Source organism: Simochromis diagramma, unplaced genomic scaffold (genome assembly GCF_900408965.1).
Source record: "Simochromis diagramma unplaced genomic scaffold, fSimDia1.1 OVJJ01000091.1, whole genome shotgun sequence".
Lineage (NCBI taxonomy): Eukaryota > Metazoa > Chordata > Actinopteri > Cichliformes > Cichlidae > Simochromis > Simochromis diagramma.
Window position 1 is genome coordinate 2,875,964 of NW_024386901.1, and position 25,505 is coordinate 2,901,468.

A 25,505-nucleotide genomic window follows, 5' to 3' on the forward strand; every position below is an offset into this window, starting at 1 on the left:
CACCGTGGACACACCAACTCTAAAACTAAACACGATGGTCCTGAAGGAGTCCCCGGTGGCAAGGAACCTGGACAAAATTGTTTAAAATTAGTATTAAACACTTTTACTAACCGCAGGCAGATGGACAGGTATGGCAGCACGCATGATCTGTTCACCCTCTGCCTGGAGTTTTGAGGGGGGCTGGGGCAGTTTTTTCATCGTGGCCAATCACAGACAGAGTGGGAGCTTGTCCTATGGCTAGTGCTACTTTCACTTGCAGTCGTAAATATCAATTTCACACATGTTGTTGATGAATACCAGCTGGCTCTAAACCCGATTTCACCTGTCACTGTAACACATCACATATTACATAATGCATTAGATATTTTATGATCTTTATTTTTGACTTATCAGCTGCAAACTCCATAGATTTTTAACATTTACCAGGTTTGCAAATATAAAAACGTATTTGCTCTTTGAAGTTTAGAAATAAAAAACAGATTGTAAATAATCAACTTTTAATGGCAAAACAGTGACATCATTATTATTATTGTTGTTGTTGTTATTATTATTATTATTATTTTAGAAACATGAAGTGCATTGGATTACTACTGTGTAATCATAAAGTTGTAAGGTGAAGGAGGCGTTTTTACGAGCAGCACCTGAAGGCAACACAGTTCCCAAGGAGAAAGCCGCAAAAGCAAGAGGTCGCGTATCCGGGATCCTTCGATAGAAATCCATCAAAAGAGCACGAGGGAGGGACAGAGCGAACGAACGGCCGTGTGGCACGCGGTTTTACGTTAGTGTCGTTATCGATCCACCTGGAGGGAGCCGGTCTGTGTGCAACCGGCATCAGATTCTTAATAGTGAGGAGCTGCGAGGATTGAACCTGCTCTGTGAATCTGAGCCCACGTATAAAACGAGACGTCTTCTTCTGATGTGATGGAGGGGAAAACGTTCTGGGAGTAACTTTGAGTAAGTAAAAAGATTAGGATGTATTTTGTCGTTTGAATTAGAAGAGCGGTAACAGCTGATTGATGCTGGCAGCTGCATCACCAGGCAGTCAGGTTCAGAGTCACTGGAGCGATCCCTGCAGTGATTTGTGAGTGCTTTTGGTCCTCAGCTGGTATGACTGACCTGCACATAGCTGCTTGAAGCTTTCTTTCCCCATCACTATATTAATTATACACGTAGTATTCTTTGTAAGCAACCCAGGATAGGGTACTTTGTGTTAGGAGGCATTTTTTCCACACACAGGGTTACATTTTTAATTTCGTGACTGTTCATATTACCATAGTACTACTTTATATTTTTACTTCTTTTGCTCGTTGAGTGATTAATTAATAATTTATTACTAACAAAACTGCAAATCACAACTTCAGAGTTCTTTCATTCTCAAGTAAAACATCTTACTTGATGTTTTACTTGCAACAACAGTTGCCTCAGGGTGCTTTATACTTTAAAGTAAGAACCCTACAATAATATAGAGAAAATCCCAACAATCAGACGACCTACAGATGACCCGGCGACAGTGGGAATGAAAAACTCCCTTTTAACAGGAAGGACTCTCCGGTAGAACCAGACTCAGGGAGGGGCGGGGCCATCTGACAAAGACACACTGTGGAAGAGAGCCAGTGCAGCTATTCTTGTATCTATTATTTAATTAATTGCCTTTTGAAGCTTGGGAATGAAATTTCAGCTTCAAGTAAAGTGTACATAAAAAATGGAAATTAGACCATTTCAGCATATTTTAAATATTGATAGCTTCAGCAAAGCCAAGATATGAAATTTAGTCATATATATGTTCTTACATTCCAAGAACACAATAACTAGAAAATATTTTGTATTTTAGCCTTTATGAATAAACGAAAAATTATTTCATTTTACAAATTGCACTTTTTGCAAAAATGAGCAGTTTTTGTGTTTGTAGTGAAAAACTGACTCGCACATGGTGCTTGTTGGTTTAACGGCAAATTGGGACATTTTCAGATGAGGAGAGTCAGAGCAATGAATATGTTATATAGCCAAGATGGGAGAGTGTAGAACAACGCAGCTACACAACAGTGATTGTATTTGTCTTCATTATCTGCTTTCTCTCTGTGATGCCATTTAGTAAATGAAATAGGAAAGCAGTGCAGTAATATCTTATTTCCCTTGTGGAATCTGCGGAGTCTCGCAGTTTTACCCTCGGGGCTCCTTTAGTACAGCATTTTTCGGGATGGCTGGGCCTCAGCAGTCATCCAAGCCATGACTGGAAATACCTCTAGGATTGATGGGAATACTGGCTAAAATCCAGACTGCAATCAGATAATGTTAATGAAACTGTTATACTCTTGCAGCAGTTTTCTTTGTTTTCTACGAATAGAAAATAATAATAATAATAATAATAATGGATTGGATTTATATAGCGCTTTTCAAGGCACCCAAAGCGCTTTACAATGCCACTATTCATTCACTCTCACATTCACACACTGGTGGAGGCAGCTACAGTTGTAGCCACAGCTGCCCTGGGGCAGACTGACAGAAGCGAGGCTGCCACATCGCGCCATCGGCCCCTCTGGCCAACACCAGTAGGCGGTAGGGTAAAGGGTCTTGCCCAAGGACACAACGATACAGTATGAAAGACCTCAGGCTTGCTGTGCATACATATTTTAGGACTGTGGACTTAGTAGGAGGTGTTTTTAGTTTTTTTCCCACCAATATAAGAGCCACATGACTCTACCTGAATTGTTACTGGTGCTCTATCAAAGGCATTTCCCACTGGACATGAGTTACTGCACCCTGAAGCCTTTTAGTGCAGTGCTTGCACAGCTTTGGGTATGTTTTTAGGCAGAAAGGATTTACTCATTAAGAGAAATCAAATTCTTGGCAAATTGATTTCTTTTGCCAGTAAACCCTCACTATTGCTGTCTCTTCCATTTTCGTTCTCATTTTCATTCATTGAGACTCTGCCGTCTTAAATGAACCTATCAAGCAGTTTCACTCTGTAAATCATCGGGTAGGGAGATTACATTTAATTGTAGATGTTTCAGTACCGGCTTTGCATTAGGGAATTTGAACTTGTGAACTAAAATTCGAAGATTCTGGCTGCAGCGCCTAATCTTTCATTCGTAAAGACTTTATGCCCATCTGATGTTGGCAACAGATGTTAAGCAAATTTAAGATAAACTTGCTCTGAGGGTGTTTATTGCTTGATAGGCTAACGCTCAGCTCTGCGAGAGGTCTCACACTGAAGAGTCTCAAAGATTTTCCTCCTCAGAGTCTGGCTTTATTGCTCCCTATCTGATCTCTGCATGGACTCAGTCGGTGCAGTGATGTGATGAAAGGCCAAGCGGTGGACCTACAGACTCTCACAGCTTCATGCAAGCTACGCACACACACACAGATATGCACAGCCAGCTAAACAAAGTCAATTATATTAGGTGAGTCTGTCAGGCTAAGCTGGGAGAAATGCGTGGAAGGTATACTAAAGGGCCTAGGCTTCTAATACTAATGCGCATACTTGTGACAGGCATTTAAAATACTGGCTTTGTTTTGGAGAAAGATCAGCCTGACTGGACAGAGTTTAATTACCTTCCATTTACTCATTGCTTCAGATCAGGCACTTTTTTAGTCCATTGACTTCCAATTACTTTGTTCCTTAGTGATGATCATTAGTGTGGTCATTAAAGGATTAGTTTCTATGATATGAGCCTTTTCTGTTTTTTGTACAATATACAAATAATGACCAGGAAATTAAAACAGTGTCACTGCAGTGTTAGCTTGCATATAATTACTGTTTACGATTAGCTTACAATCTTTGTAGAAATAAAGATTTTTGTCATCCAGTTGATTTCTTTAACAAGCACGATGCTTGTGAGTAGAGTTTAGTTTGGAAAAAAAGACGTTAACATGTCAGATTTTTGAAAAATTGTAGTCGCTGGGTAGGCTACGTAAAACTATACATGTATAAAAAAGGAGCAGCTGTACAGCGAAATACATACTAAGAAAACCCATACAAATTAAAACCACGTTATTCCAAAGATTGCTCTCAAACTGTCGCTTGTTCAAATTGGCTATTTTGTGCAACATGTGGTGAACAAAATGAATACTGAGAACATGGGTCACTGCACTAAACATCAGTTTAAATATATTTAATGTGTGATTTACATACAGAATTAAAGTAATATATTGGTATCTTTGGTCCTGTGGCTTTCTGCACTTACCTGCTGAGGGAAGCTGTGAAAAGCAGTTGAGGTCTAGAAGCCTCGCATTTACAATCGGTTCAAGTTATTAAATCAAATTTATTGCTGGAGAGTTCTTATTTATTTTGATGTTGATTTTGATGTTTTGGTAGAGCATCGTTAAAGTCTGTGTGCAAATGGGTCTCTGTGTCAGTCCTGTAAAAGCCCGGTAATTTGTCGAAAGTATACCCAGCATCCTGGCCAAGGTTAGATAGGCTTCAGCCACCATGACCTTCACAGTGTAAGCAAGTATAGATAATGAACAGATGATTTACGTTACACCACAGAAATGTCTTATCACCGAGGTGGATTTCTTTTTCAGGAAATTACCATTTTTATCGTAACACGACACAGAAAAGAGTCTGTATGAACGTACACAAAACATTTCTGCTTCATTATTGGCGCCATGTAGAAGGCATTCAGCCTTGATTCAAGAGGGGGCACCTGTAAAGAAAACTGAGGAAAATTTAAAAAATACATCCTAAATGATGCGCCGCAAAAGCTCACCCACATATCAGGTTTGATCGGAATGCATTTATCAGGTCTTTGTCTTTGTTATGTTGGTTTTTGGAATTCAAGGCAAAAACAACAATGATAAGAAGAACATGTTGGAGGCAGCCAAGCAGCCTCAAACCTCATAGAGTGAACTCTTCTTCTCCCCCGAGAACCTCCTTTGTTTTTGTGTCCTGCCTTCAGGATAAACTATAATGCATCCCCCTGTGTCCTGTTAGAACATCAGTCACAGCTGCATGCTCAGCCACATGAAGGCAGCTTGACTGACAGTGTGAATGAGCATTCATTTTTTCCCAGTGCTCCCCCCTTTTAGCCATCAACACCACTAACAAAGGCGTTGTGCATGGATGACAGTCCGGGATCTCCTATACCAACGATGGGCAACCCCTAATTACCAGTGGAGTAATTAAAAATGTGGCAGCTGTGGCAACAGTCATGTGCTTCTAGGAAACCATCGAGAAATGCCCGAAGTAAAACAGTTAACAAGCCTCTTAAAGCTGGATGCACACACCCTCAAAATATTGCAGCACACTCTTGCAGTTTTCAGTGTTCAAAGTCAGAGTGAACTATTCCAGTTGAGCAGTTTTGAGTGATGCAGTTCACGTTGGGTCATACAGAGGTATTAGTTGCGTTTTCTGAGGGAATAGGAAGGCTGGAGTGAAAATGAAAACATAAGAGGCAGACTGAAGAGCAGGAAGGTCACTCGAAAAAATGCTAATACAAGTGCTTTGGGTCTATGTGCTGTCAAGTCTGACGAAGAAGGGTGGGCTTGTTGGCTTCAAGATCTCTCCAAATAAGCCCACAGAAAGCACAACTCTTACAAGCTTTTGCATGGACAGACACACATTCAGCAGTTTGTTAAAAAAGAAAAAAAGAGTGCAACCAATGACATTGATAGTTTATCAGTCTCCTTCTCCACAAACATTTACTTATTCTGACCATGAGAATCCCAGCCTTGGGCTTCAAATGTTTTTACTCCAGCATAGTTTACATGTAGTGTATTTTTGTTTGGTGTTTTGAGTTGATTCCTATTTTCTGAGGTTCATCTTCAGCTTCAATTTCAGTACTGTACTTTAAACTAGTGGTAGGTAATTGTTACTTACTTATGCTTTTACAGACAAAACCTAAAAACTTACACTTAGATAGATTTTTAGACTAAATTATCAAAATGTATGTTTAATAGTCAAAATCACATTAAGTGCATCAGTAGTAGTCATCTTGCACAATGATGTATAATAATGTCTTGATGCATGCTCAATAATCCAGGTAAGTAAATCCCAAAAGGTTGATCCCGTTTATGTGGACGTAGCGATTTCAGTGGGAGAAACGTTTCGTCACTCATCCAAGTGACTTCTTCAGTCTCAGCTGACTGCAGGTTTCAATCTTATAAACAGTACATTTGCACAATAACTGAAACTAACCCACTGAATGAACAATGGGCTGTGAGGTCAGTTCCTTGATCATTAATATGCAAACTGTCATGACCATTGATCAAGAACCATTGATCAAAGACCACTGATCAATGGCCATGAGTACCATTCACAGAGAGTTGGGGAATAGCTGCAATCACAGCATTGTAAGATGGTGACAGATGTACCCTTAGGCCTCCTCTTCGATTCAGAGATGGTCTTTCCCTTTTCACGTAAATGGCCTCCTTGACTCTCCGCTCAAACCAGCGTTCCTCCCTGTCTAGGATGTTACATCCTCATCATTGAAAGAGTGTCCACTGGCCTGTAGGTGTAAATAGACTGCAGAGTCCTGGCCAGATGAGGGAGCTCTTCTAGTTGTGCCATCCGCTTCGCCAGAGGTTGTTTGGTTTCCCCAATGTGTAAATCCTGGCAATCCTCCTGGCACAGCGTACACTATATTACTCTATTTGTGTCGGGGGACCCGATCCTTGGGGTGGTCCAATTTTTGGTGCAGTGTGTTTTGGGGTGTAAAAGCCACGGAAGAAGACTGAAGACTGAAGAAGTCACTTGAATGAGTGACGAAATGTTTCTCCCCCCTGAAAACACTAAATCCAGATCAACCCTTTAGGATGTATAATAATGTAAGTTTTAAAATGAGCCTTTGGAAAGAGACTCTAAATGTAGCCAAGCTGTTAAAGACTGAAGTCATTCATGTTGATCTACAGTACTATGCAAAAGTCTTGAGGTCGCCCTCATTTTAGTATTTTCTGCTTGGCAAATGGGAAATAGGTCCAGCAATTTATTAAAATGTGCAAACATACATGTAAAAACAGTATATAAGGAAATTTTGTACATTTCTAGCTTGAAGTCAATATTTGGTATGATCCCCTTTATTCTTCAACACAGCTTGAACTCTCTGAGACAATCCTTCTTGAATTTTAATATCTCCTTTGGATGTTGGCTGCCTTTTGTTCCATTTTCTGTCAAGTTGATCCCACACTGCTTCAATAATGTCGAGGCCCGGGCTCTGGAGAGGCCCATCCATGACTGACAGTGTTCCACTGTGTCTTATGTTTTATCCAAGTATGTTTTTACTGCACTGGCAGTGTGTTTGGGATCATTGTTATGTTGGAAAATGGAGCCATTACCAATCAAACAATTTTTTTTCTTAAAAAAAAAGAAATTTAGGGCTGAGCTGATTAGCATATTCGTTTTTTTCTTTGAGATAGTGGTACTCACATGATAGCCATTGAAAGTATATGATTATATAGAATGTTATAGTGTTGATTAAACATATTATATAAGTATTTAACATGAGCTCAGCTTTAAACATCTGGAGCAGAAACAATCTCACTACACATAAAACTGTATTATGTGCAGTGAGGCGTTTTGATGATATTTTATTGCTACTTTTGCTAAAGTAATGGTTCTGAAAAAGCTCCTCCAGCACTCGTCATTGCGAGCTAGTAGAAAATCATTAGATGATATAATATATCAAATAATATTTTACAATCCTTCCAGCAGGAAGGAGTGCAGAAAGGTAAAAACATGCAGGATCAGTGCAGCAAGCTGTAGGAGGCAGTCGGCATGTATAAGAGAATAAAAGACTGGCAGCAAAAAATGGTAACATCATCCCTGCTTGTCTTTCTGTAAAAGCCACTGCACACCACTGCTGCACATCATACACAGATAGTTTCTGGCCTATCACAAGGAATCATCTTGGTGCAAAAATACTTTTTCATGCCTGTCAAACAATATTACTTTTAGCATTTTTTTGTACAGTTAACTAAAGAAATGATAACAAATGATGTGTTTTTGCAACAGACTGTTAGTAACAAAGTGGCTATATTTAGATATATAGGCATGGATCTCCTCTGTATGGGTATAGGGGTGTGATGTCATGTTAACAATCCATTAACATCTGGCTTACATCCACCACGGTCTTCAAAGTTATTGGTTAAATTGACAAAAAAACTTAAAGTTTAGAAAATATGATGCTTACAATTGTGGTATTTAATGTTAACATATAGGAAGTAGCATTTCAAGATTTCAAGGTCAGTAGATTGATCTGATAGGGAAAGTGACAATAATGCTATATAAAGCGATTCAAATCTGTTTTTCTTACTGCCAGTGTTTGTGCTGATATCATGTAGGCAGACATGGAATGTTAGATGGAGAAATATGTTACTTTACTATAACTACATTGCAATAACAGGTTATAACCGTTTAAATACATAACGATTTGAATACAGATTTGTGACAAATGCTGTATAACATGTCAATTTTAAAGAAATTACAAAGAGGTCTGTCTTCTTGGAAGTAAAACAAAGAAATAAGGGGCTTACTGAAGAGTTTTGCACACTACTGTACATTTGCATTACTCCACACAGGAGAATGAAAACAGGAAATAAGCCCCAAACTTGCTTCAGGCGTGTATTTCTTTGCTTACACCTTTCATTTGTAATGTCTATGTGCTCTCTGCAAGGTGTAATCCTCTCTAATATAGCATCAATCCAATAATAATATTATGTGGATTAGCCTCTATAATCCATTCAGGTTTATTATTCAGGTAGTATTAACGTACTGAAGGACAAAAGCTGCAATCCTGTGACACAACCAGTCAACAGAGGTATTTAAGAAGCATATTTTAAGGTGTGTTTAATCATTTTAGCAAAAGACCATATTATACTTTGAGCGCTTCATACTGCCTTTAAATACACCATAAAAATGTGTGTAAAAATGTTATTTCATACATCCCTCATGTCTCTCATATTAGCTGGAAACCTGGCTGCACAGCTCTGCATGTTAAGTGATGATAAGGCAGGTTTCGAGTGAGTCAAACAAAGAATGAGGGTGGTTACTTGCAAGTTACCTCAGCAAGCAGCAGCAGCAGGTTCCTTTCAGTGCAGTCATTTTTTAAAAAGCATAACCTTGCTGACAGCCTGTGGCAGCGTAAATGCTCCCTCAGTCCGTGCCCTCTCCACCCATCATCTGGTGTAACCATGAGTAAGGCTTCACACAGAGCTCCAGCTGTGCTCACTCTCCACATCCAACCTTTTTCCCTTCCCCTCACCAGCAGCCATTTGTAACACCGCTCTCATTTTCTGTGCCTCTTTTTTGCTCTTCCTTCACTTCACTGCATGCTCCAGTGATCCTATCTGTTCTGCCTCTGTCTAAATTTTCATTTTTTTTCTCTATTGCAAGCAGTTTGCTCTCTCTTTTTCTCCCACTGATAAGAAAAAACACTGAGCACAACTGAAGATAAAACGAGCACCGTGCATTACATCAGTGTTAAATTACTGTCTTTTTCACTAGGAGTAGGGCAAAGGTTCATTGAGACAAAGTACTAGCCTGGTGCCCATAGAAGAGGAGATGTGGTTGCTTTAAGTCAACCACTTTACAGCAGACTGCTGTAAAAATGTTACTTTCTGGGACATTTTTACGTAAAAAAAATATCAATCAAGGTAAATTGCAATATTAAGTATTTTTTAAATTAATATCTGCCACCCTGTAGTTCGTTAGTTAGGCCCCAGTCACACTGGCCTAGAGACCAATCGGCAACCCCTCGGATAATGTTAGTCACTAAAGGAATTATATATATTATATAAACCATTTGCAACCAAAATAATTATCTATATTCCGGTTTCAAACACTTACTGGATGTTGATGCCATTCACTGTGAAATAGATTGATAAAGTCTGGTTACAGAGACTTACAGACCAGTGACCCCTTCAGGCAACCACAGCTCACTAATGAAAAATCTGTACTCCTCAACCAGTTGGCGAGTGGTTGCTGCCAGTTGCCAGGTAAAAATCGGTCACAAAGAGGTATATAGTGCTGCACCAAAAATTGTTTGCTAACATATTGTAGCAGTCCCTCATCGTTCGCACAGAAGACAATGACCACTTGCCAACTGTGTTTAAATGTGTTGGTTGCAGCAGTAAGCCATAATGTTACTTTAAAGTGGAAGATTCTCCGTTTCAGATTTTCTTTGCACTTTTTTCACTACCGCATAGGGAGTAGTTGGCAAGTGTTTGCAGACAAATTTTCATCTTCCATGCAACGGTGGCAGTTTCCAAGTAACTAAAGCAATCACAAGGATGTTTCTGGTGCAGCAGCCTCTTTGCGACTGATTCCATTTGGCAGCAAATGCTTGCCAGCTGGTTAGGGCATATACATTTTTCTCTAGCGACTTGTGGTTGACATGGTCAAGGTCTGCATGACTCAGGCAATCGATTTCACAGCAACTTGCAGCAACCTCTAGCAACCACTTGCCACTGATTGGGGAATACACATTTTTACCTAGCAACATAAGGTTCTCGGTGCACGCAAACAGGTCTCTAAGTCAGAGGTAAGAAAGCACACCACTTATTCCCACTCTTACTGAAAAAATATGGCATGAGGTTCAGTCTTCCATAGACATTGTTTATTTTTTTCATATTTACTAAAAACATTAAAATTACCTGGAAGTGTTTCATAGCAGCAAAATTCATTTAAAGGTTATATACTGTACAAGTTTTGATGGATGTTTTCCACAGCCCCAATGCATTACGATGCAGAATATTCTCACCTGATCGGATCTTTGAAACCAGAAATTTCTAAAGAATTCTGTCGACAGGAATAACCTTCCCAGCGGGAAACCCGCTAGAAATCAACCATGAGTGTCTGTTCCACAAAAAACAAAAATAGAAAAGACAAAAATAGCATTGTGACTTAGTAGATCTGTGCCCAGGACCATTTTTATTAGTGAGGTATTACTCATGTTAGATTTGCCATCCATACAGTGAAGACAGTAGTATTTTAGCAGCTATATAAACATATATACATTCTCTCAGAGGAGACTTCACTGTGTGTGTGTGTGTGTGTGTGTGTGTGTGTGTGTGTGTGTGTGTGTGTGTGTGTGTGAAGCCAGATGCAGAATCCTAATGAGACTCGAAGCCGCTGCTGCCTCTTTGCCACCTGACAGCTCGAAGACGGATTCTGCTTTTGTGTTTGTATTTTGTGTGTGTTTGCAGTGCACATGTTTATGTCTGGTGTCTACCGCCGGACTATTAGGATTCAGACAACATTTTTACCAGAAGACGGATTATCCTAAAAACAGCTGAACAGGCTGCCAGTGTGTGCAGAGACGTTGGTTAGTTGATCAGCGGGTCTCAGAGGAATGTGTCTGGTTGAAGAGGCTAAAGACTCTGTGCTGATTTTCAACTTCGCCTTTAGCAATTTGGTTGGTGAAATATGGATTAAACTGCTGCTCTCCACCTTCCACCCTCCTCTTTCTCCCCATTTGTCTCTGTCTTCTGTAAATTGCTATAAGGGACAATGCCATTAAAAAAAAAATGTTATCCTGTTGAACGTTACAAGAACCTAACCTGCAGAAAATAAAGTATCAAGATAGCGGTAAAAATACTAAACAAAGACAATAAATATGGACTTGACCGGTCCCTCTTGTTCTTAATATTTTTAACCTTGTACAAGCACAGCTTTTTTTTTTTTAACTGACCTTGATTTGAAATAAAGAGCCACCAGAGTGCTGAGAAACCTGCAATCCCTGGGTTATGTTGTTGCACCAGTTCCCATATAGCACTGACATCAAATAAAAAATTAACTAACCACAAAAAGTAAAATTGTGTTTGGGTGATTTCTTTGTTGTAACAGTGTTTCTTGGCAACAAATCTTATACCGCTGCAAAGCCTATTTATTTCCCCTTAAATTGTGCCACATTTGAAAAGGAAAATCGGTTAAGCAGCAGAGTTAAGTATGTAGAAAAACTTTCCAAATCGTTTGCCAATGACAAACAGCTTATATGTTAATAACTCTAGTTTGGTGCCGTTGATTGGATTGGGTGATTGAAATCTGAAGAAAAACACAACTTGTCAATTTAGCAATTTATTCATTTAACAAACGGGCCTGGCACTGTCGCCAGCTTGGTAATACACTGCCATGGGATAGCATCCCATTATTCTACCAGCACATGTCACAAGTCAGCTAGTGTGGTCGCATTCGTCACTCTGGTACGAACGCAGAACAAAACCAATCAAGTGTTCAGTGGAGTTGAGGTCAGACTGCAGACAGGTCCTTGGCACCATTTAAAGGAAAATAAACAGGCTTTCCAACAGCACCAGATTAACTGCCAAGAAGAATTGTTACAAATGAAATAATCGAATACACACATTTTTCTGTACTCTATTTAATTCTACTCCTTTATTGTCTTTACTTGTGTGGTAGTTTAAAATCTGGCTAAAGGAGCTTCTTTATAAATATCATTATTTTATTAGTGTTACAATTTTGAATTTGAAGCTTTGAAAATTTGTGTAGCATCGTCAGGCAGTCAAATCATGTTTTGGATACACCTCCAGTGGACTGTGTCATGTCTGTACAGCAAGCTGTGTGTTCTCTTGTGTGCTCACCAACACACCACAAGTGAATTTTTATGTTTCAAGTCTATACTTTTTTTCATCAGATGTTTTTTAGGAGGCTAAAGAGGCCCATTTATGTAACACCTATACAATTACTGATACTAGGGAACATTATCATACATCAGAATGGAGTATCACAATATACTATGACATTTCATCCAGTGCTTAGTTAAACTGTTAAATGTAATAACATATTTTGTGGGATTTGTATGAAATATTTTTAGACACTCACAGTGCCCTAGGCATTCTTTATGAAAGGTTTCATCAAGATTAAGCCACTTATCTAGGAGGAGATGGGGACCATACAAACATAGATATGCTACAATCATTATTATAGTAAGTGCAGTGATTGGGATGTGAGAGTGTTTCAGTTGGGAACGCGGTCTTTTATTTTCTGCTGTTTGTCTAGAATCCTGCCTGGAATGTGGCCTTCATATAAATCACAAGATCATCCCAGTAAGAGATATTTGGGGGGATTTTTTCTTTTTTATCCTAATCTTCTCCATGAAAAGCTCATTTTTATTGTATGTGCTTATTGGCAAGCACTGAGTTCAAAAAGCAGAAATGGCTTTTTCTTCTCAAATGACCTCACATCTGTTTTGGTGCTGTAGAAATAAGAAATACATATGAAAATCGAGGCATGTTGCTGCAGACGGTCCTGGGGTCAAAACTGAGGCCTTTCTATGGGTTCTGTCCTGGTACACCAGCTTCCTCCTAGAGTCCAAAAAAACATGTGTGAGTTAGAGTAATTGGTGATTCTAAATTGCTCATAGGCGTGTCTCAACTCTCAACCCGGGATAACTGGGAAAGGCACACAGTGACCCTGAATTGGACCATGGATGGAAGAAAATGGATAGACTGCTGGATTGTGTCATTGTGCAAACATGTATAGACTTAACTGTACGCCTTCTGGTGGTAGTCCAGATGTCTGCTTTTGAAAAAGCCTCACTGACACAGGAGGAGTGATGGTGTCAGTGTCCGGGGTGATTCCTGCAGAAGGGGAAAACGTCCACATTTCCAAGGTGCACACAGTCATTTGTTGACAGTGGTGCTGGTGGAGGCTGATAGAAAACCTTTGAAATTTTTATGTTTAAAGAGAGCCATTTATGGGAAACCTGAGGTATGTGTACACCCCGGCAGTGGCATCTAGTTATTCTAGCATTAAGCTGTAATGCTATTCTAAGGGCTTTACCGTGTGTCATACAGCAACCTTGTTTGTTTCCTGTTACGACTGCGCCATGCGATGATATATATCATATGATAAAATGAAACGTCTGTCATTTCGCATTTTGTGGTATTTCAGAATACACTGTGGCATTACTACTGGCATGAGTAAGTGGACGAGCCCAACTACACAGCCCTGTTTGAGTTGGATGGTGCACTTTATCTGAGATTGCATTGAGACTTTGCAGTCGTGTTTTGCAGGCAGGCTTTTTTCTTGATGACCATGCAGGAGAAATGATAGGCTCAGGGAAGCTCCACATGAGGATCATCTAGTGTTTGTCACTATGTATAATGCTGTGACCAAAATACTGTTTTTGTTCACAGTCTCCATGTAGCCATCAATGAGTATCTAAATATAAGCATATTTTTCTGTAATAATAACCCGTGGTAGGTCATATGGGATTTTAAAATTTTCAAGGTGCTAGTTTAGCGAACATTTGTTTTGCTGGCTCTCAGGCTGAATATGCAAGATTACATATTACATATGCTATAATTCTAACTTGAAGTGAGTTGTTTACTTGTTATAGCGTACATATTTATGGTGAGGCTTAGTTTGCTGCTATAGTTTAAGCTTGAAAAGGTCCATGGTTACATTTTGTCTCTTACAAAATGCATTGTATCGTTGTGTTTTTTAAGCAGTTTTTTTTCTGCCTTTTATAGTTTAGTTGGTCTCATATAATGCTGATGAAGGTAGCATTATATATTTTAATATTTAATATATACTGTAGACTTTGTATTAATGCTATAGGCAAGCAGCATATTACAGTATGTTGGACCTTTAATCATTTAGTTTTTGAAAAGTGTCTTCTATTTTATACATTAATGTTTTATCTGAACTTTTTCAATTCAACATTTGCTCTGATTTTCTCACTAAAAAGAAAAAAAATACATACAAATTAGTACCATTCATTTTCAAGTATCTAATTAAATGTAATTTTATTTATATAAACTATTCACAGCAACATGTGCCTCAAGCAGCTGATTTAAAAATTAAAACAGAAATAATCCCTTCCGTGTGGTCATTATATAAGCTATTCTCCCAATTTACAGAAAATGCACTGTATCATGATATATAGTGTTATCGCAATATGAAATGCATAATATCGGGATATGAGATTTTGGCCCCGATTTCCTGCTCTCTCTTTAGGCCTTTGCATACATCACTGTCATGAATTAATGTTACAGTAACCAGTCATAGTCACGTCTGACTACAGACATAGACCCCATCCTGATACTGATTAACTGCCTCCAACAGTTCACAGCCACTGCTTGTTATCTTTTTTCCTGCCTATTTCAGTACCATTGAGATTAAAAAAAAGACCTTTCCACTGAATATTTTGCATCATAATACGTCTCAATGCGCCCCCTCTCATTGATGTGTAAATGCTGATGTTTCTGAAGTACGCCCGAGCTTCCTACTATTACTGTGAAGATTGCTGCAGTTGAATTTTTATGGCTAATCTGTTTTATTTTTGCCTCCCACGCAGCACAGTCTCGACGAGCAATTGTTTCACATGAGAAGAGGAACAGCATTGATCTGTGTTTCTCAGGCTAAGCTTCCCTTGATAAGTACGAACCAGCCAACATAGCTTGTGGTTTGTTTTCAGTTTTGGAAATGGATTGGATCCACTGCACCATCTGCAGATATGTTGCACTGAAGCATCAGTATGTCAACAACTGCGTGCTTACTGTATCTACTGAAGTGATTAATTTAAAAAATCAAAATCAAAAATCAAAACACTTTTATTGTCACATCACATGTGCAGGCACACTGGCACAGCACATGCGAGTGAAATTCTTGTGTGCGAGCCCCACAGGCAACAGAGATGTGCCAAACACAACAACACAAACGAGCAAAATACAAGAATGGCCGACCTGAAACTAATAAATATATGTACAATATATAATAGTGTATACATTTCTGGATGTGTATACTAAATATTTTCCTACGTGTGTGTGTGTGTGTGTGTGTGTGTGTGTGTGTGTGTGTGTGTGTGTGTGTGTATACACATTTTTACAAATTAAATAGTAAAAAAAAAAAAAAAAAAAACCAATAATAATAATAATAATAATAATAAAATATACAGAGTTGAATATGTGCAAAACAAGTGGCATTTATATACAGTGTGGAGTGCATAATGTTAAAGTTCCAGTAGTGAAGCTGAGGTGTCTATGACGTGTTCAGCAGTCTGATGGCCTGGTGGAAGAAGCTGTCTCTCAGTCTGCTGGTACGGGACCGGATGCTGCAGAACCTCCTTCCTGATGGAAGTAGTCTGAACAGTTTATGGCTGGGGTGACTGGAGTCCTTGATGATCCTCCCCGCTTTCCTCAGGCACCGCTTCCTGTAGATGTCTTGGAGGGAGGGAAGCTCACCTCTAATTATCCGTTCAGAGCACCGCACTACTCGCTGGAGAGCTTTGCAGTTGTAGGCGGTGCTGTTGCCATACCAGGTGGTGATGCATCCAGTGAGGATGCTCTCAATGGCACAGTGATAGAAGGTCCTGAGGATGCGGGGGCTCATGCCGAATCTTTTCAGTCTCCTGAGAAAGAAGAGGCGCTGCTGCGCCTTCTTCACTGTTTTGTTTGTGTGTACTGACCACGTAAGATCCTCAGCCAGATGTACTCCAAGGAACCGGAAGCTGCTCACTCTCTCCACAGCAGCGCCGTTGATGGTGATGGGGGTGTGTACTTCTCTGCACCTCCGGAAGTCCACTATCAACTCCTTTGTCTTTGCGACGTTGAGGGTGAGATGGTTGTCTTGACACCAGTGGGTCAGGGCGCTGACCTCCTCCCTGTAGGCCGTCTCATCACCGTTGGTGATAAGACCCACCACTGTAGTGTCGTCCGCAAACTTCTCAATGATGTTGGAGCTGTTAGTGGCTGTGCAGTCGTAGGTGTAGAGTGAGTACAGGAGAGGGCTCAGTACACACCCCTGTGGAGCACCAGTGTTCAGTGTGATGGGGGATGAGGTGATGCTGCCCAGTCTGACCACCTGGCGTCTGTCAGACAGGAAGCTAAGGATCCAGCTGCAGAGGGAGCTGCTCAGTCCTAGATCCTGCAGTTTCCTGTCCAGCTTCGAGGGAACGATGATATTGAATGCTGAGCTGTAATCTACAAACAGCATCCTCATATACGTGTCTCTCTTCTCCAGGTGTGACAGGGCAGTGTGTAGTGTCAGGGCTATGGCATCATCAGTGGACCTGTTGTGGCGGTATGCAAACTGTAGAGGGTCCAGTGAGTCGGGTAGTGCAGAGCAGATGAAGTCCCTGACCAGCTTCTCGAAGCATTTGCTTATGATGGGGGTCAGGGCTACAGGTCGCCAGTCGTTCAATGAGGAGATGGTGGAGGATTTGGGTACAGGGACGATGGTGGCCATTTTGAAGCAGGCTGGGACTACAGACAGAGAGAGGGAAAGGTTGAAGATGTGCGTGAACACTCCAGCCAGCTGAGCCGCGCATGACCTGAGGACGCGGCCGGGAATCCCGTCCGGACCAGTAGCTTTGCGTGCGTTCACCTTCCTGAAGCACTTCCGCACATCCTCCTCAGACACAGTGTGCGCACTGACGTCATCCGCGGTGCGCACACTGTCCGGTCTCATGGTGTTCGCTGCGTCGAATCTGCGTCTAATCTAGCGTAGAATACGTTTAGATCCTCACACAGAGAGGCCGTGGTCTGCGGTGTGCTGGTTTTCCCAGCACATATATTTTTTAAGCTGAATATTAAGCGAGGCATCAGTTTACTAGATGATTAAAGCTCAGTCTTGTTTCTGCTTCTGTTAGGTATTTTTCTAATTGACTAGCAATTATTCAGACGCATGCTGGCAGGCTGTGTAGCTTGTAATGGAGACCAGGGGATCTGTTACCTTAACTTGTGTTTTTACTTGTTTATGAATGATTGATATTGGAAGCTAAATGAAAAGACACACATTATTTTTATTGTTTAGGGATTCTTTATTGACTTTAGTCAATATTCTGGGAGGACTGTTTAAGTGTCGGTTTATGTCAGGAGAGCTGAAGAGTGAAAACAGCTCAGGTTCCCTGCTTAGGAACCGCTGAGGGGAGACTGAAATGACAGCTCAGGGGAGGCTAATCTGGGTGTTTCTAATTTATGTATTTATGATTAAAGCATACGTGTTATTGAATTTTATATATACATATATATATATATATATATATATATATATATATATATATATATATATATATATATATATACACATATATATATACACATATATATATACACATATATGTTGTTCCCGGGATCTGCTGGAGCCACTCGCCTAGCTTGGGAGTCACCGCACCTAGTGCTCCGATTACCACAGGGACCACCGTTACCTTCACCCTCCACATCCTCTCGAGCTCTTCTCTGAGCCCTTGGTATTTCTCCAGCTTCTCGTGTTCCTTCTTCCTGATATTGCTGTCATTCGGAACCGCTACATCGATCACTACGGCCGTCTTCTTCTGTTTGTCTACCACCACTATGTCCGGTTGGTTAGCCACCACCATTTTGTCCGTCTGTATCTGGAAGTCCCACAGGATCTTAGCTCGGTCATTCTCCACCACCCTTGGGGGCATCTCCCATTTTGACCTCGGGACTTCCAGGTTATACTCGGCACAGATGTTCCTGTACACTATGCCGGCCACTTGGTTATGGCGTTCCATGTATGCCTTGCCTGCTAGCATCTTGCACCCTGCTGTTATGTGCTGGATTGTCTCTGGGGCATCTTTACACAGCCTGCACCTGGGGTCTTGCCTGGTGTGATAGACCCCAGCCTCTATGGATCTTGTACTCAGAGCTTGTTCTTGTGCTGCCATGATTAGTGCCTCTGTGCTGTCTTTCAGTCCAGCTTTGTCCAGCCACTGGTAGGATTTCTGGATATCAGCCACCTCCTCTATCTGCCGGTGGTACATACCGTGCAGGGGCCTGTCCTTCCATGATGGTTCCTCGTCTCCCTGCTCTTTCTTGGGTTTCTGCTGCCTGAGGTATTCACTGAGCACTCGGTCAGTTGGGGCCATATATATATATATATATATACACATATATATATACACATATATGCACATATATATATATACACATATATATATACACATATATGTATATATATATATACACATATATATATATACATATATGCACATATATATATATACACATATACACATAAACTGCTGTCATTGCATGGGGGAGAATGTTTTCAACATGAAATTTAAATGTAATGTATTTATTTCCCCCTTTGCATCTAAAATGGTTTACTCCATTACTCCACATGTTGAGCTTTCTTTTGATTATGGTAGATTATTTGTTAATTTAAGGCTTATCTTTGAGTAGAGTTCTGCTTAGTTGGTCTCTTTTATGGGCCTACTTATTACTTAAAACAGCCTGTGAATTAAGATGTTTTTGATATTATTTTTGGCTTTTGGGGTAGAATACAACACACGTCCTTTGTCTGCTTGGTAGACCATTCCAGAAACATACCTGAGGCAGGTAGAGTATAAAAGGAAGCTAGGTGCTTTCAGAGACCGGGCGGGTTTGTGTAAATGTGTTTGAACGCCTGTTCTAATAATAAAAGCAACATATTTATTTCAGCCTCATGCTTCTTTGTCAAACCTGAAGCCACTACCAGCCAAACTGATATGTCCCAATCAGATAAAGAAGAGTGACTTAACGTCGGGAAAGAGTGCACTACTTTCATTTCCATGAAGTGACATTTCAGTCAATTATCCATTACCTTGGCAACATCTGTAGGAGAGAGCGATGAGAGAAGCCTGGAGATGGTGTGCAAGAGATCCAGAGAGAGGAACTTTCTGGTAAACTGTAGAGAAGAATAGATTGACAGAAAATTGGATTTCATGGCGTACCATCAGGAGGGCTGGGTTCATTCAGCGTGCTGTGTGTCTGCAGGCATGCTGATTATGATAGCATAGCTCTTCTGTGCACACAGGACTTTAAATCTGCCAATACTTGGCTAAACGGGGTATGTGCATACGCGCATACTGCACACTCACATATTCATTCGCCAACACATCTCACAATATAGGTCATAAAGGTTTTTTTATGTAACAGTTGACACGGGAGTTTAATGGAGTCCTGCAGTTGCTTCTCTTTCCGTTCAGGCCTAGTAAGAGCCGCTGGAAAATTAAATAATGAATGAGGTTAATGGGTCACGATGGTTACATATGACCCTGTTTTCCATTTATTTCTCGTTTTCCAGGAAGGTCACCTGTTCTAGTGTACTGTCTGGTCCAGTCAATAACAGCACACACACAGCCTAGTTTGTTGCTGCTGAGCAGATCCGATCATCTAACTAACAAACTCATGTTTTAAGAGCTTAGAGCTGCTTTCTTGGGACTAGCAGCAGCTGTGGCAGAACTTCAGTCACCTGATAACAATTTCAGTTGAATATCTTTTGTTTTTGTTGTGACTTGAAAGAAAAGGTTGCATTTGGGAAAGGGCCAGTGGCTCTTGGATTTTATTGTATTTGCATTTCATAAATTAAATCATTCAGTAGAGTATCTGATGACAAAAATATGGATTAGTTCCAACCGCAGATGATAGTCAAACTTTCTCTATGTGCAGAGTTGTGGATATTGTGCACCCACACGCATGCAGAAACACACACTTTGAGTGAATGAAGCTGCAATTTTAGCTGACGTATGTGGGCCACTTCCCCTGCTGCCTCCTGTCTCAACACTGTAGGTCAAAATATGTTCACATAAGAATAGTTTGTGTTCAGCATCCAGCAGAACTTATTAAAAAAAAGTGTGTACTTCCACTTCCACTAGACGTGGCTACAGACTTAAAGCTTTGTGCTGCTTTCCTTACAAATCAGATTTGAAATGTTGGTAGTGCTGGATGGAAATCAGAATTCATCAGGAGGCCACGAATGTCTGTACAAAATGCAGTGGAAATGCTCGCTGTGCTTTGAGAGATTCAGTTTTCACCAAAGCAGAGTCATGGCTGAAGTTGATAATTGCCCAGGACACATTTGGCTAAGCGCTGTTGAAAAAAGATATATGTGATCAAAAACACCCTTTTATGGGGTTTGTTTTGCATTCTCATGTAGAGCTATCCCCTTGTAAATGACTCATCCAAGATACAGGATCTAATAGATTTCCAGTCACCTCTAAACAGTGATAGAACTGATCTTCATATTTCATGTTGGTCTGCTGGTTCAACAGTCACAGACAGTCAAGTGTTCAGTCAACCACAAAATATGAAATCAGCAAGTCAAACACCAAGTGCACAAATGAGTGACATGCATCAAAGCCTAAGCCATAATATATTGCATTTTTCACACTGTAAAGTTACCAGACTTGATTAGCAGTACGAGGTAGGCATCCAATTTCTTCTCGAGATTTATAGTATACAGTCAATTACAGTAATATGCAGTATACTTTTTACATCTTTTGAATTGCTTCTTATATTTAATGTAATTGTGCTATTTAAATATTCAAATCACTTTAGAAACACACCAGTGTGTTTACCTGTCTTCATTCACATATTTCCCTAACAGCCGCGGCAGATGGCTATCCTCTTACTGAGCCTGCTTCTGCCCGAGGTTTCTTCTTGTTAAAAGGGAGTTTTTCCTTCCCACTGTTGTCAAGCGCTTGCTCATTGGGCGTTGTTTGTTTTCTCTGTGTTATTGCAGGGTCTTTACCTTATAATAGAAAGTGCTAAAAAACTGTAATTATTATCATTGGGCATTTGTAACTTCATTACCCTTTGTATGTTTCAAAAGCTCACTGGAAGAATGAAAAATGAAATGTTTATTTACAGGTAATATATAAAAATAACTGAATAGCACATTTCTCATTCTAATTACCAGAACCTCCTGAGGTTAACCTTTGTCAGTGGACAAAGACCTAGTTCATGGGGTAAATATAGTTCACTGTGCCGAGCCTGTGGTTATGTTGCTGTATGTGTGTCACTGTGTTCCATTGTGCATTGTGACCTTCATCAACCTCCACCCATTCACTCATCACTCTGCTGATTGTTAGGCATCAAAGGTACACACTGTGGCTCACAATGGCATTGTGGTTGCCAAGCAATCAAGCTCCGGATAAATTGACAAAGGACATTTTTACGACATCCTGTATTAACTCAGTAACCCCCTTTCCAATGTAAACATTTCCATCTAGTCGACAACAGTATATTATTCCTGCCCTGAAGAGCTAACAGTTGCAGCCATTGTGAAGCAGTTAAATCTACATTAAATGAGGAACTCGCTTGCATATGTACTGTACTGGGCATGGTATGTGTAAAATAAATTTTACTAACTGACATGACTTCACTCTCGTTCTGCTTGCTGGTTCAGGGAAACCCTTTTTTTTTTTTCCAGTTTTAGGATGCTACATTCTTCCAAACTCCCAGGGATACTTATTCAACACTAAAAGCTGCCTCACCTCCTTCATCTCCATGTGTAGAACCTCCCCTGAGTCATGGAAGCTATGCTAAATTTAGCAGACCTCAAAAAGTAATGGTGTGGCAAGTTCTTATTGAGTTTTCTGCCCACAAATATCTCTCTCGCTCTACCTAGTTGTGTTTTGCTCTCTATGCTTATTTTCTCAGTAAAAGGTTTGTCCGTGACTCACCCACGGCAGAGTGGGGCCCTATGAATTATTGAACCAATGGTGGAGCTCTCATAAATAATCTAACTGTATATCGCTGGGTGAGCATGTCAGTTCATTGGATACATCTCATCTTGAGTCTCACTGTCAGTACCACCTAGACCTGGGTCCAGTAACATCTAAAGGCCAACCTGGACATAAACTGCTGCACATAGATGCAAACTCGACAATATACAGATATATGGAGCGTTTTCATTGGCTTCTATTGAAAGCAGTCTGTCTGGGCTCTCAAACAGAAATGACAGTTGCCAGTACAACACAAGCCAATGCAGACTATATTGTGGAGGCCGCTTGTAAAGAGTCAGTAGTAGGTATACTGCACAGTGGTAAGAAGATTCTTGGTTTGGATCTCCTGGTTAGTTTGCCAGTTTCTATGTAAGATTGCATGTTGTTCTTCTGCCTGAGTGGGTATCCTCTGAGCCCTCTGAGTCCTCTCCTTATTGTCCAGAAACATGCACATTTCATTAATTGATTCTAAATTGGTAGATTTAGATAGGCAGATAAAGTGCTTAAGCATATAGAATAAAGTGCTTTATGAATATGTGCAATCTTTAAAGTGCTTTCAGTTGTCAGTAAGAGTAGAATTGTGCTATTTAAATGTCAGACCATGTCCCTGTGCTTTCTTCTGAATAATATGTTATACAGTTGTAGTAATGAGGAGGGGATAAAGTGGGCAAGATTATCTGGAATAGCATTCGCCTACAGTTAATTAGTCATTCAGTCTAATTTGCAAGTTAATACAACCAGTCAAGTGAGCTATGAGAGAGCTATACCATGTGTGTCATTAAATCAGAGAGTACTGTCATCCCATGGTCCCACCTACGCACTCGACGCATTTTTTCCTCCGTCATGCATTCATGCATGCAGATGTCAAAAATGTTGCAGCCATGTATATCAGCATCTAGTTAGCATTACCAAATGAGAGCGAGCTGCACAACAAATATCAGCAAACACACAGACTGTGCACGTTGGCATGCAATCTGTCTTCCTAGTTAAAGGTACACTGGCTGTATTTGGAAAAAATAAAGCAAAGCGAAATAAAAAATTGATGTGTGATAAATTTGTTCTCAGAGATGCTGTGAACAAACAAATAAAGCTCACGTGTAATGTTGTAATTAATTAGATTTATTATTTTTCCCTATCTGACCTTTTTACATATTTTACTGAAATTACTGCCACTTGATACTGTGAAATGTGACAACAAAATGAATGATAATTCATAACTCAAATGTTCAAAACAACTGGACAGTTTAAATAAGTCTCAGAGTTTACAGCAATGGCCTCTGGTGGACTGGTGCAAAGCAGGCTTATCCTGGTTAGGAGTTGGAGAGCAGCCATGATAACTCAGCCAACAACAATATGTTGATGACTGCAGTTGGTTAAATTCACAAAGAGCAAAGCCAGCAAGCAGTACAGATACTGAGCCTGTCTGCAAAGAAAACATATCTACTGGAGCTCACAGCGCACAGTTCAAATCAATTTGGAAGTTAGTTTGAGGACAGCTACACCAGATATCAGGGTTCACCCACCAGCCCAATCACTCTGTAACACCTTGGTAATAAGCCAACTAACAGTTGGCTAACCCACTATTTCTGAAGCTCTGTGACACTTTGTACGACATTGCTTCTTCGTTGCACTGCTTCCTCGAGTGCATGAGAGAAGTCAGAGAATGGCTTTCAGACAATTCCCTTATCCTGAACGAAAAGAAAGCGGAGATTGTGGTGTTTGGCAACCATATCCCTAGGGGCCTATCAGCTGATACCTTTGGTTCCTTTGCCACTTCTTTCTCTGACTCAGTTAGTGACCTAGGGGTTCTGCTGGACAGCTCTTTCAAATTTAACAAACAAGTGTCTTCAGTAATCAAATCTAGCTTCTACCAACTGCGCCTTATTGCTAAGACTAAGCACTATGTCCCTCATAAAGATCTTGAAAAGCTCATTCATGCTTTTGTTACTTCTAGATTGGATTACTGTAACTCCCTCTACGTTGGTCTTCACTCCGCTCTCCTTCACAGACTTCAGCTTGTCCAGAATGCTCGCCTTCTGACTGGCACTAGAAAGCATGCCTCTATCACCCCAGTTCTTATTGAGTTGCATTGGCTACCCATAAAATATCGCATTGAATTTATAATATTGTTGCTCACTTTTAGAATTATAAATAATTTAGCCCCTCGTTATCTTGTCGATCTTCTTAGCCTATATGTCCCTGGGCGAGCCCTCAGGTCTTCAGCCCAATTACTCCTGGCTCAGCCTAGATCTAGACTTAAATCTAGGGGTGACCGTGCTTTTGCCCTGGTTGCACCGAATCTGTGGCACAACCTTCCTATCGCTATCCGTGTGTCAGACTCCGTTTTATCTTTTAAATCCCGTTTAAAAGCTCATTTATTCAACATAGCTTTTCCATCTAGTTAGCGTCCCTGTTTTATATTTGGTTCAATTTCTTATTTATGTACTTTATCTTTTAGCTATATCTGTTCTTAGTAACTTTGTTCTTATATTCCCTTTTATTGTTGTATAATTAGTGCCCTTAACCTGATGACATATGTGGTACTTTGTTAATAGTCTTTTATTTATTGTCTTAATTTTCCTGTTTTTATTGTAAAGCACTTTGGTGTACCACTGGTCTTTTAAATGTGCTATACAAATAAAGTTGTATTGTATTGTACTGTATTGTATCCTCTTTAACCTGATGTTGTAGAGGTTAAATTCCACTAAAGCCATAGCCATTGTTCCACATAAATAACCAACAGTGTCGAGAATCAGGTCAGTTTCCTTTTCTGACTTGTGGCTCAGAAAAGGAAATGTGGGACCCGTGATACCCACCCATTCACTGTGAATAGTTTGGATATTTACCTGAGATCAGTTGGACTTTGCTTTGAGGCATAGAGCTCCACAGCTGATGAGTTCTGGGCGGCAGTCGATGTGTGAAAACGGCTTTAAATTTGAGTCGGTGAGTCACAAACAGAGCTTAAAAGCAGCTGAATTTTAATCTGAAGGACTAAAGCTATGGGCCGATAATAACACTCTACGTGGGAGTTTGTGGTGATTCGGCTAAACTAGCTAAAACCATCACTCAATGCAGTGATGTCCTTGAGTGAGTGCTAATTAT

At 40.3% G+C, this 25,505-nt stretch overlaps 1 protein-coding gene across 1 annotated transcript in view; it reads left to right on the top strand.

Moving 5' to 3' along the window:
• Positions 1 to 606: 606 nt before the first annotated feature.
• si:dkey-91i10.2 (uncharacterized protein LOC555224 homolog) overlaps positions 607 to 25,505 on the top strand; it is a 73,836-nt gene continuing 48,937 nt past the window's right edge. Inside the window, exon 1 of the mRNA XM_040034801.1 lies at positions 607 to 954. The gene's annotated coding sequence lies outside the window, so the exon portion shown is untranslated. The remainder of the gene's footprint in view (positions 955 to 25,505) is intronic.